At 32.3% G+C, this 13,382-nt stretch overlaps 2 pseudogenes; both read right to left on the bottom strand.

The window, feature by feature from the left end:
• Positions 1-2,105: 2,105 nt before the first annotated feature.
• LOC142614475 (organic cation/carnitine transporter 3-like) lies at positions 2,106-3,698 on the bottom strand (annotated as a pseudogene).
• Positions 3,699-5,932: 2,234 nt separating this feature from the next.
• On the bottom strand, positions 5,933-7,324 carry LOC142615516 (carboxylesterase 1 pseudogene; annotated as a pseudogene).
• Between the last annotated feature and the right edge of the window lie 6,058 nt (positions 7,325-13,382).

Here is a 13,382-nt window from a genome sequence, read left to right as displayed (position 1 = left end):
TTAACACCTTTTATGAGAATGCTCTTATTATTCCTTAATTTTTTTTTTCACCTTTTTCCATGGGCATGAATCACACCGTGGCCGACAGCAAAACGGTGATATGGTCTAAGGGAAACCAAAACTGATGTATAATAAATTATTTGCTTCATTCATGGAAGTGATTGAGAGTTTGACACAAATTGCTTTATTGCGATTCCATATTCAGAAACCAGAACCAAATTTGCACACAAATCCTTTTTACACATTAAGCACAAAAGAAAGAAAAAACAAGGGAAGCCACTGTGAATCACAATTTTCGTTCAATTATTTTGCTAGGATAACATCAACACAATTCCAATCATCATTCTCCTTTTATTTATTTTTTATTTTTTATTATTACAATAATTATAGTGGCGAATGGAGAGAGAAAATTAGATACTCAAATATCTCAAAAGATGCCAATATTACTAGGCTATGACTTAAAGCACAATTAATTTTAGTGTTAGCGTGTGAGTGTATTCTTTTATTTTATCCCCCTTCTTCTATACATGTGTGTTTCTCAAATTTAAAAAAAAAAAAAAAAAAAAACTTGAATTTATGTGTTGCAAGTTAGGAAATTCTCTGATGAGAAAACACCCAAATTGTAATAATGAAACTTATGGAACAATTAATTTGATGAAAGGTGCGATCTTTGGGCATAAAATTCAACAACATCAAATTAGACAACCATGAACAATATACAGTACTAAGTAGGGATGGAACAGGGCAAGGCAAAATCAAACCATTGGTGCATCCACCTCTGTTCAAGGACAGGAGAGGGAGAAATCAGGTTTGAAACATATTTGAGATGTTTTACTAATCTTAAAGAGCTGGTTTTAACGCTGATAAAACAAAGATGAAGCATAAAGAAAAATGGTGACCCTGAGAGTACTAAGAGAGACTAAGAGAGAAGTGTTCTGGATATGGTAATAATATATATATATATATATATATATATATATATATATATATATATATATATATATGAAAAAATTAAATATTTATATATACATTAGGGACAGGAGGGGGCGGGGGAAAACAAAACCTGTCCCTATCAACTCTTTGAAGCAAGAAAAATCAGGTGGGCAATGTAGATTAAGCGGGATAAGGCATTTTTACACCCAAAAGTAAATAATAAGCCTAAAATATTGATTTGATCCTTAAATTTTAACAATTTTTTTTCATCCTGAAACTTAATTTAAAAGGTTTATTTTTAATCTTTAAACTATTAAAAAGTTCTTTTTTGTTCCTAAATTGTTGAAAATGTTTCACTTTTTGTCCTTAAACTAAAAAAAAAAAAAAAAAAATTCATCCCTATTTTTGTCTACAAACTATTTTTAAAAAATCTTTACAAATTTTAAGGATGAAAAAAATAACCTTTGTAAAAACTAATATAAAGTTCACACCCCTCACAATGCTTTAATGGATTGCTAAATGTTTTTTCCCAAGTTTACCAAAGCTATATACTCATGTCTGAAATTTTAGCATTGGTAACTTGTCATGAAAAGGTTATAAATAAGTTGATTTAATGCTATAATGTGTGAGTTCCAGTTAACTGGTAAAATTTCTAATTGTTGTATAAGAGATCCGTAATATTTTGTATATTGTTACATTTTAAAAATAAAATAAAATTTTAATAATGAAATGAGTTCTCTTTATTTCAAGTAAAATAGAGACAATCTTGTAGTATGATTCATCACCGACTCTAAAAGTATGTGGGTGCTTTGTTTGAAAAATTTTACATGTCTGCTATTTCATATATTTATGTCTTCAGGCTGTCTAAAAAATATGATATTGACAATATATGATTTTAGTAGACATTTCAATTTGAGATAAACAAATGATGTTTTTGAAAGGTTTATGCACATGATGCTTATAAACTTACACGATATTCACATAGTGGAACATAAATAAATTTTAAAAGAGAGAATTTGTATTTCCTTTTAATAAGGTTAAAATCCGGGCCAAATTCACATACACTCAGAAAAGAAATTAAAAAAAAAAAAAAATCAATCTGATGAAAGATAAATTCTTCACCAATCACTGCACACAATTTTTACATATAATTTGAGATAACCAATTGCTAATTAAGCCAATACATCACCTTCACCATTACAAATTGCCTTCTCTTTGTGTTCTTCCTCATCCATCGTATCACAAAGTGCTCTACCTCTTGTCTCCGGTAAAAATACTACAAACAGCCCACAACAGCCTATCACCAACCCAAACACCCCATAGGATGAAACTCCATCTCTTCTCTCTTCAGCCACTAGCATCGGACCAAACACACCACCAAACACAACTGCTTGTCTCACCAATGAAGTAGCTGAGTTCCTCACACAAGTAGGGAACAACTCTATTGTGAATATGAGTAATATACTTAACGCAGTGCAACAACTGAAGAAGGATACTGACTCAAGTCCAATCTGCAATCTTGTCCACACCTCACCTTTTAAAGCACACATAATACTGAAAATCCCACTAAGGGTAGAGAAAGCAAGCACAGAAAATTTTCTGTTCAACTTACCTATAAGCAAGATAGTGATCAATGAAGATGGTATCTCAGATAAGGCATTTAATGTGATACTCAAGTAGAGATTGAATGACAAGTTTCCTAGGCCTAATGGCATGCCATAGTACACCAATCCAATCCCAAAACCTATCACCAAAATCGGTAACAACCTTCGGAAAGCCCATCTTTTCTGCACCAACATCTTTATAGTCGAGAAAACATTCCCATTATTCCATATTTCTTCCTGACACGAAACCTCAGAGAAGCTCCAAGTTAAACAACTACTATGGCTAGGTGTTGCAATGCTTTTCAACGTGGCTACCGCTTCTTCTTTACGTCCATGCACAAAGAGCCATCTGGGAGACTCACGAACAAAGAAGTGAACCAGCATAGAATAAAAGATTCCTGGGATGGAAGTCCATAAATAAAGAGATCTCCAAGATGAACCTCTATTCAAATAAGCTATAGCTGGTAGTGATAAGAACCCAATTGTGAAACAAAAGTATCCCATCACACCCACTTGGCCTCGCCACCTTTTACCCACAAGCTCAGCTGTTAACACAAGTGCAGAAGTTCCAATTGTTGCACGGCTAAACCCACAAACCAATCTTAAAGCTGAGTAAACCTATATGTTGGTGGAGAAGACAGTTAGCAAAGAAGATAGGGACATGGTTAGGCATGAAAGAAAGATCATGTTTTTGCGACCAAGTGAGGAATCAGCAAGTGTGGCAAGAACGAATCCACCCACTAGGCAACCCATGAAGAAAGATGATGCAGGCAAGCCAGTGATAATGGAAGAAGAACATTCTAACTTCCATTCTGATATGATTGACGTATAGGAAGGCCAATCCCATGCCCAAGAATTTTTTGGAAGATGGCAAATGTTGGAGAGCGAGTTGCAACCATGTTGATGAGTAGTACAGTGCCATGTTGGGTATGCATCAGTGAAGACGCTGATGAATGTTTGTTGTGCATCAAATAGCCATGCCAAGGATACAAGTAGAGTTTGGAAGAACTAAGCCTATCCAAATACTCCTATACACCGTTCAATGGTGGAATCAAGGGATGGATGGTATTTCTCTAGAGGTGTGGTGGTGCTTTGTGACTCGGCCGAGTTGGGTTGGGAGAGAAGTGGTGTTGAATCGGCCATTTGGAACTATGTTTATGAAAAGGCTGAATTGTAGTGAGAGAAATGTGAATGAAATAAAGGCTTTTATAGTGCTTTTAGGCTAAGGAGAGGCGAGAGTCTAAAACTGTATGCCACGTCTAGCATCTATGTATGACACATATCACTCATTACTTAACCTTGGACAAATACTGTATGGGTTTTGATTGTCATGCATCCATTGTTTCCTTCTTCTTTTCTTTCTTTCTTCTTCTTCTTCTTCTTCTTCTTCTTCTTCGCTTCTTTTTTTTTTATTTTTTTTATTTTTTTTTTATTTCAGCTACTTTTATATGTTAAAATTTAAACATTATACAATTATCCTCTTGTCTCTATGGGTTTCAATTAAATGTATTTGGAAAGGGTTATTGTTTATAGAGTAATACTACAAACACAAATTATTTTACAATATTTTTACAAACAGCTAATGTGACTTTAGTAATTTTTAAATAATTATTGGTAAACATAAATGTGATGTTAGTAGTGAACTCATATTAGAACTAATAAGAATTTGTCATATCAACAGTTTATAAAAATATTGTAAAATAATTTCTGACTATAGCATTACTTTTATTCATTAACTAGCCTCTAAGCACGCGCTCACGCGCGTGCTCAGAGACTCTTCTATTTTTTGGATAAGGGATAATTTAGAGAATTTATTATAATTTGGGATTACTACATTTTCCAATCACAAAAAAAAAAAAAAAAAAAACCTAGGGGTGTTGTTTTGTCTAATCCTAAAATTTAGCCATTTACTAAACATCCATAGCATAAGTAAATAAAAGCTTAAATTTCAAATTTTATGGCAGGAGATACACGTTTCTTTTGGTGTTATTGTTCTTTTTTAAAAAATTTAATAACATTTATCAATTTTTATTTAATTCAAAATTTTAGTTTTTTAGTCCTAAACGTTAGCCACTTGCTACACATCCATAACAAAAGTTAAAAATAGTTTCAATTTCAAATATATCAACAATATCTACAACTTTTAAAACTGAGAAAAAAGTACGTAATATTTTTTATGAAGTCGTAAAAAGAGACATTTTTCCCAAGCCAATCTTGGTAGACTCTAGTTCATTCCAAATTGCTGCCCCGAAAATTTTGAACCAATTGTTCCAATTGATCCTTTGCAACCCTTTTGAAAGTAAACAACTTCTCCCACATAGTGACCATGATATTCCCACCCTTCTCGCTAACTTCAGGATTTTCTCTGCCAATTTCTTGTTCTGATGGGTCAGAAAGAAATATGTTAGGCACCATCAATTCCATTGTGGGTTGACGAAACTTTAAGCATTTGAATTTATTTGCTGTAGTGAACCACAATACAATTATAACTGACTTTTGAAAACTGTTTTTTTTTTTTTTAATCTTTTGAAATTTAAAAACGGTTACCATTGGTGCTAAATTGAAGGCCTAGGCCTAGCCCCCTTAGTTTGTTCTTTTCTTTATCCTTTGCTTTGTTCTCTCTCTCTCTCTCTCTCTCTCTCTCTCTCTCTCTCTCTCTCTCTCTCTCTCTCTCTCTCTCTCTCTCTCTCTCTCTCTCTCTCTCTCTCTCTCTCTCTATACACTTCTTTGCAGGCAAGAGAAGTTGAAGTTGAACAGAAGCGAGAGGACTCACTAACTGCTATGTTCTAATTACCAAACCGTCCATGTCAGAGCTTCCTTTCTTTATAATGACCTCAGACCCCAGAAACTCTTACGGCAGTGACATTAATGCCTACAATACCTACAACATGAAATGACAATTAAGTACAGTGGTAGAGTATATGAAAGAACCATTCATTTCAAAATTACATTTAAAAAAAAAAAAGTAGAGTTCAAAGAAAATCAATCATAAACCAAAGAAAAGAAAACAAAAAGGAACTTGCAAAAGATAGAATTTGAAAATTTGTTGGAGCCTTTGACAATAAATGTCTTTAATCTAAAGAAAAAGAAAGGAGGATGTAGAGCTAAACTAAATATATTCAATATGAAGAAGAATGAGAGATAAAAAGTGAGATAGAAACTGCAAAGCGTACGTGAGTTTATGGGTTTTAAAGTGTAGAAGTTTTAATTTACATATTTATCCTCGTTAATTGGAAACTTGTAAATGAATATGATGAGGGTACTTTAGGCATTCAAAATATGAAATCCAAACAGAAAAAGCTTCTTAAATAGTAGTATAAATAATAAAATGCTGTTCTAATTTCTAACTTTTAATTCAGTTATTCCACATTTTACACATAAAACACCTCATTCGGCCATAATCCCATGCCAATAATGGTCTGAAGATGGAAAACAATAATTATGAAAATGATGTTTTTTCTATTATGATTTAACAGCATCAAAGCCAAAACGACTTTTCCGTACATATAACAACATAGCATTAATCACATCAACAACATTACAACGTTATTCTTTGTGCAAGACTTTTGACATGTGGACTATTCTTCCTAGGCAACCAATGAAGACAATATGAAATTTTTAAGGACCACATGGAGTGCCTTAATTTTGGCAAGCTCAGACAGATCTACCCCATGATAACCCCCCTCACCAAATTGGCTCACCACTGACACACCCTTTTCTCTCATCAGTTTTACCGACTCAATTTGATGTTCAAACAGTATGTCCCCGTCACAGCCCACCACCAAGACCTTCCATCCTAGCAGCTTAATCTTTTCCAGAAGCTGAGGCCCATCTCCAACCTTTGGATTGCAATACTCATGGTCGCGGTCAGCAATTGGTAATGACAATTCCCACAATAGATCACTAACACTCAGTGGCAAAATTGGATCATTGTACCTCAATTCTGATTGAGTCCTTTGGGACCCACCAAAGAATGGTTGATGCAATATCAACCCTTTGATCACCAAAGGCTCAAGTTTATCAGTTTCCACGGATGCACGTAACCCTACATGGTAGGCTATGTTACCACCAGCACTAAGACCCATAATAAACGTGTTAGATAAATCAGCATAATCTCTTAGCCAAACCATCTGGGGTGGTTTTGATCCAGTGCAGCGCTTCCATAGCATCATCATAAGCCGCCGGCAGACGGTGCTCTGGGGCGAGGCGGTACTCGACGGATACGATGATGACGTGGAGGTCAGTTGCCATGTTGGCACAAAAATCATGGAAAATTGATGAGGCTGCACTCGAAATGATGAACCCTCCTCCATGGAAGTAAACTATGAGAGGCAGTTTAGGGGAGGAGTTATGATCAAGTGCTTCTCTGTGTAGGAATATTCTGACCCAGGTGTTGTTTGATTGGTTTAGAGGGATGTCTTTGGAGAGAACTGGAGTGGGGTGGCTAGGATCAGGTGTGGGTGGAGTGTTCGGGAATTCTTGGAGGCGTGTGATCGTGCCGTCGGCATTGAGGGCGATTTGGAGGTGTTGGTAGGGATCAACGGTGGGATTTGGGGGAGCAGTTTGACTTGACATGGCGAACTCTCTAGCTTTGTGATGAGCTTTCTGCTCAAATTGAGGAACTGTAATATACTTGTGTAAGGAACTAATAAGGATGGAATTTGCTATGTGTTTGACTTTCACATGGGAAGATATATATAAGTTAAAGTTGTTGCATTGGTGAGTGTGAATTGGTTTACTTTAATGGTTTAATTCAGGCAAGTTTGGAACACATAAAAGGCAATTGGCCGGCTGCTAGTGTTATAAATAGTCCATGTGAGATGATTCTAGATACCATTTGACTGTTAGTTGAGGGTCGGCAAATGGTTACAAAATTTGCCGTCAATGTCAATGCAAGTGACAATCAATCATATCATGGTTTTAAAAACTGGACTGACTTTGTTGGTTCAGTTGAGAATCAGACATTAATCCGGTTCGATTGTCTTAGATTTGTAGGGAAATGAAGCGAGATTTGAGGAAAATCTCATCTATTTGGGTGAAATGAGATTGGAAAAATCTCAGATATGTGGGTGAGAAAATGAAATGAAGCAGAATTACTTTGTTGGATGAAATGATGAGAAATCCACGTGCTTCAAGTCTTGACTGCTATTTAGATCTGCTAAAGAACTCTGGTACTGCGTGAGACAAAGGGAGAGGTTTATGACTCTCTGAATAGAAGTTAAATAAAAAACAAAAAAATCTAGGGGTGTGATGACTATTATGTGCAGTGAAATAATTTTTCATCACACTCCTAGGTTTTTATTTTTATTTTTTGTGATTGAAAAATGTAGAAATTTCAAATTATAATAAATGCTCTAAATTAACCCTTACCCAAAAAATAGAAAAGCCTCTGAGCACGCGCTCACACGCATGCTTAGAGGCTAGTATTCCGTAGCTATTATCCATTTTTACCAATTTTATTTATGCAATAATCAACATGTTATTGATTGGAAGATGATGCAATAATTTAGTATTAACCTTTAGGAGGAGGAAAAAAAGATCCTCTGAATAAATCTTATAAATAGTGCATATATTGAAAATGCATAATAAAATTGTAACAATAAAACTACTTACAAAATACATGTGATGACCTTTACAAAAGCTATTATGAAGAAGTTGATGGATCAATGTAGAAAACTGAAATATTTACATCAGGTAAAACTGTAAAATAATGCACTACATCTGAAACATGGAATAGGTGAACTTATTAATATTATGCCGGCTACGGCGAAGAAGTTGGTGGAGCAATGCTATTTGTTCCACATTCTAATTGCTTTCCAGCAGCATTTGCAATGAACCTATGATACAAAATGTGTTAGTTTGTGTTATTAATAGAGACTTTAAAACGTACATAATAATAATAAGCACAATGAATATGAAGCATAAACTTGTAAAATGAAATATTTGAACTAACCTTGTGATGATATTGCATAACTCCATGTATGTGAAATGGTTTACTTCAGCTTGGGATTTGAAGAACTATCATTTAATTACCAAAAATTTAAAAAAAAATTATATAAAAACTATGTAATTAAGGTACGTAACATTTTCTATGGAATAGTAAATTAATAAGATTTTTGTTAAAGAAAATGTTCCTAAAAAGATCCTAAAATTTAATAACTATGTTTAAAAAAATCTCATGTTCTATCCATGTACTATTTTAAAAAAATCTCACTTTCTATTCCTTGTTTAAAAGCGACCCCACCACCTGGTACATGACTTGCATTTTTGGATTGGGATTTGGATGCTTCTACTAATTTTTACAATAGTTGAGTATCCAATGAGTTTAAAATTGACAAACTATGATTATTAATACTTATATTGCATATTTATAAGGTACATAAGTAAATTAATAAGTTTTTTGTTAAAGGACAGACTATAGTGCATCACACTATTTAAAATTTCAAATGATATTTTATTATAACATTAAATTTGTATTAATTGATATGATGATTTATGAAATGATACTTGTGCATTAGTGCTTGCCAGAGATGTAATGAAACGTGTATTGTTGTGTGAAACAAACGAAAGAATTTGTAAAATCGACAAAAACAAATGGGACTGAGGATAAGAGTATATCTTCACCTGGGTTATTGGTGGATTAGTGGGAGTAGATAGTTTTAATGTTTGAGTTGTATTTGAACCGTATTATACTATTTTTAGTGTCAGTGGTTTCCTACTGTGGGCATAAGTTTAGGAGATGTGGTTCATTTATTTTAGGTCTTTAATGTTACTTGAGAAGTTACTACTTAAACAGTTGAAGTTATTTTCAAAAAATCTTCACAGTTCCTACTTCCTAGAGGTCAGGATTAATAACATTTATCAATTTTTGTTTAATCCAAAATTTTAGTTTTAGTCCTAAAAGTTAGCCACTTACTACACATCCATAACAAAAGTTAAAAATAGTTTAAATTTCAAATATATCAACAACATCAACAACCTTTAAAACTGAGAAAAAGGTACGTAACATTTTTTATGAAGTAATAAATTAATACTTATGGAAAAAAAATTTAAATTGAATTTGACATAGAATTATACAAATGATAAATATAGTTTCTATTACAAAAGAAATTTTTTTACAACGATTTCTTAGATAACAACCACTTTATGTGAGGTTTAATACTTTTAATAATTCTTGTAAAGTCTCTCACCCGAACTTATCTAATATTCTATTCCAATGACTCCTCAATGCAATCCAAAAAATTTGTGCGTACGTGAACCTGAGAGAGATAAAAAAAATTAGGGTTAAACCAAGTATTTAAAATAAAAAAATTAATCAACAAACCAAAGTTAGAATTTAACTATATCATGGATTCTTTAAAATCTAATCATCAACTATTTAAATAAATAAGTAAATAAAAACAAAATTTAACGCCGTGAATAAAACTGGTGAAAAACACTAATAAAGGTGACAATTTTACAGTGAAACGCATAAATGATTATGTTATGGAATTCAAGATAGAGAGATATGCAATCAAAGAAATTAATCCTTCAAATAGAGAGATATATGCAACGCAAATAGAGAGATATGCCATCAACAACCATTTAAAATAAAAACAAAGATACTTATTCAAATGGGTTTCTCTGAAGAAAAAAAAAAAGAACACACAAACGTGAGCAAGCAAGAGCAAGCAATTCACACACTTGAGGATTGAGAGCGCGAGAGAGAAGATGATCTTCTTCTTCTTTTTTTGAGAAGTCATCCCTGGGATTTGAGAGAACGGGATAGGGAAGATCAAAATTACATCTTAAAAAAAAGAGTTAATGTGATACATATAAAAAAATAAAAATAAAATAAAAATAAAATAAAAATAAAATAAAAAAGTAGAGCTCAAAGAAAGACAATCATAAACCAAAGAAAAGAAAGCGAAGAGAACTTGCAAAAGATAGAACCTGGAAATTTGTTGGAGCCTCTGACAATAAATTTCTTTAATCTAAAGAAAAAGAAAGGAGGATGTAGAGCTAAACTAAATGTCTTCAATCTGAAGAATAATGAGAGATAAAAACTGTAAAGCGTACGTAAATTTGTAGGTTTTAAAATGTAAAAGTTTTAATTTACATATTTATCCTCGTTAGTTGAAAACTTGTAAGTGGATATGATGAGGGTACTTTAAGCATTCAAACTGTAGAATCCAAACAGGAGAAATCCCTTAAATAATAGTATAGATAAATGCTAGAACAAAAATAAAGCATTTCCAACTTATATTGTCTTATTAATGTATTATACCAAGGTCTTTAGGAGTCAATATGCACTGCTTTCAAAGAACATTGAACACCAAGTTGAACCTTTTTATTTATTTATTTATTTTTGAACAAAACAGAAACCTTGAGGTTGATACTATAGAATAAAGTCTTTATCCAAAGTGTAGAGCCTATATTTTTAAACTCGCAACCATTACCATTTTAACCATTTAGAATTTAATTTGTCTAATTGGACAGTGTTGAATTAATCCTTGAAACAAGATAAATTAAGTTTAGAACAAGTGAAAACTCAAGAATGAAGAAAATATAGTGCTGGAATATTGCGTATTGACTGCAAGCTTGACAAGTCAAAAGTCACTAATCTCAACCGGACAAAATGCACATCTTGACCAGTTGAAATTTGTATTGATTGGAATTTCAGCTTCTTTTTTCAGCCGTTTAATTTAGGGTTTTGATGGATTTTAAGTACATATATATACACATCCTAGAACACGTTTTTGAAGACACAGGAGTATAGTGTTTTGTACTACCTGAACTAGCAGTAGATTTAGGGTTTTCTAATGTACAAATTTCAATTATAAAAATAGATATTTTTCATTGAGGATTATTTAAATTAAATCTTTCTCAAGTTTTTAATTGTTAAACAGACAGTTTCATTGGTTTTCTTTGGTCATCATTTTATTTTTTCTATATGATTTGTACTTGTGTGATATGTTAATCAATTTAATCAAGAGCATAAATAATTAATTATTTAGTTAAATTTGATTAAGTTTGTGATAACCGGGGCCTAAAACCCTAACACTAAGATTATAGTATAATTTTTGCTTTGTTTAGGCACACAAAAGAGCACACTTCGTTGAACATAATGATTGGCCAAGAGAATAGTTATTCTTAAACTTTCTTATTATCTAATTAACTCAATTGGATAAATCTACTGTTATCGAATAAGAAATTTAGAGTTTAATTTTTGTAATTGATATTTGACCATAGAGTAGATGCTATAAATTTAAAATACTATCATATCAAGAAATGAAATATATATATATATATATATATATATATATATATATATATATATATATATATATCAAGAAACGAAATTTGAAAAAAAAAATTTCATATTCTTGAACCTTCCCTTTGTTTATTCCTAATAATTATACATAGTTTATCCCTCAAAGCAAGTATGAGATAATATACTATGTCAGTGATGTGATAAGCATAGACTTTAAAAATTGTGGGCTGGGAAAGGATGTACCACATTCTCCATCATAATGATAATATTATCATAATATTGTTGAAGTGCTGATCCAACTAATGATCCAACTAATTGTCTTGTCTAAACAACACCTCATAATACTGTTTAAGTCCTTTTACAGAAAATTTGTTACTTGCTGGTTTCAAATATTTTTTTCTTAAATTATTTTTAAGAACTGTTTGACTTCTCACTTATTCGAGAAATTATTGGTTCTTAATTAAATGGGAATATACGTGCCACCGATCCTTCCAACCAAAAAATGTGTGTCATGTAATTAACAAAACCCTTAAATGTATGATTTGTGAATTAATAGTATTTAGAGATAACTTATTTTCTTAAAGAAAGGAAGAATATAACTACTACCTTTTTTCTTTTTCTTTTTGAGAAAGAATATAACTACTACCTTTTTTTTTGAGAAACTAATATAACTACTACCTAAGTATATAAATTGACTTATCATACATGCTAAGATTCAAATTATTTGTTTAAAGTCTTCTTCTATCTTATTTTTAAATCAATAAGCGACCAAACATGACTTCTCAAAAACACACGATTATTCATTGACTAAATCTCTCAATGGGATCATGTTACATGGACTTCCAACCTTAATAAATAAATTTCATGTGATCAAACAAAAACTTTATCAAAACTGTACTGTACGAGAAATGTTAAATTCACACAGTCTACAGGCCTTTTGACATGACGGGTTGAAAAGAAATTTTGTTCTTATTCATTATTGAAATCGGAAATCATCATAAATCATACTTTTTGTACAATTATTTTTCTAGGAAAAGCAACATCAACACAGCTACCGTAATCATTCACCCTTGGATTTTTTAGGGGGCAGGGGACTTTTTTTAATTCTTACATTTTTCTGTGGCTATTTAAGCTCGTGGCTGGACAGCAATGATTTTTTTTGGTTGAAAGTGTGGAATTTATTCAACTACTGAAGGGTTAGTGCATCAGAGTTTGTCCACGGATCACCTCGGCTGGGTGATTACTTACATCAGAATCCATAGGAAACACTCTAGGGATGCCATATTGCCAAAGATATTATTATTATTATTATTATTATTATTATTATTTATGGAAAAACAACAACTTTATTAAGTATTTGCAAAAGATAATACATTATGGAGGAGAGCTTGTTTTAAAAAATAAGAATTATCTTCCAACAAAGTAGAGAAATCAACAATGCCCTTAGCATGTTTGGCTAAAAGATGAGCCAATCTATTACCCTAATGGGGTACATGGGAAAAGGAAACCTTGCGAAATTTCCTGCTAAACTCTAATAGTCCCCGCACCATAGAATCCTCTGAAGACGGAGGTGGAGACAGTTCCATTAAAGT

The sequence above is a fragment of the Castanea sativa genome, chromosome 11 (genome assembly GCF_040712315.1).
Source record: "Castanea sativa cultivar Marrone di Chiusa Pesio chromosome 11, ASM4071231v1".
In the NCBI taxonomy this organism is placed as follows: Eukaryota; Viridiplantae; Streptophyta; class Magnoliopsida; order Fagales; family Fagaceae; genus Castanea; species Castanea sativa.
Note: the sequence above shows the minus strand (reverse complement) of the source record. Positions and strands in the feature narration are given on the sequence as shown.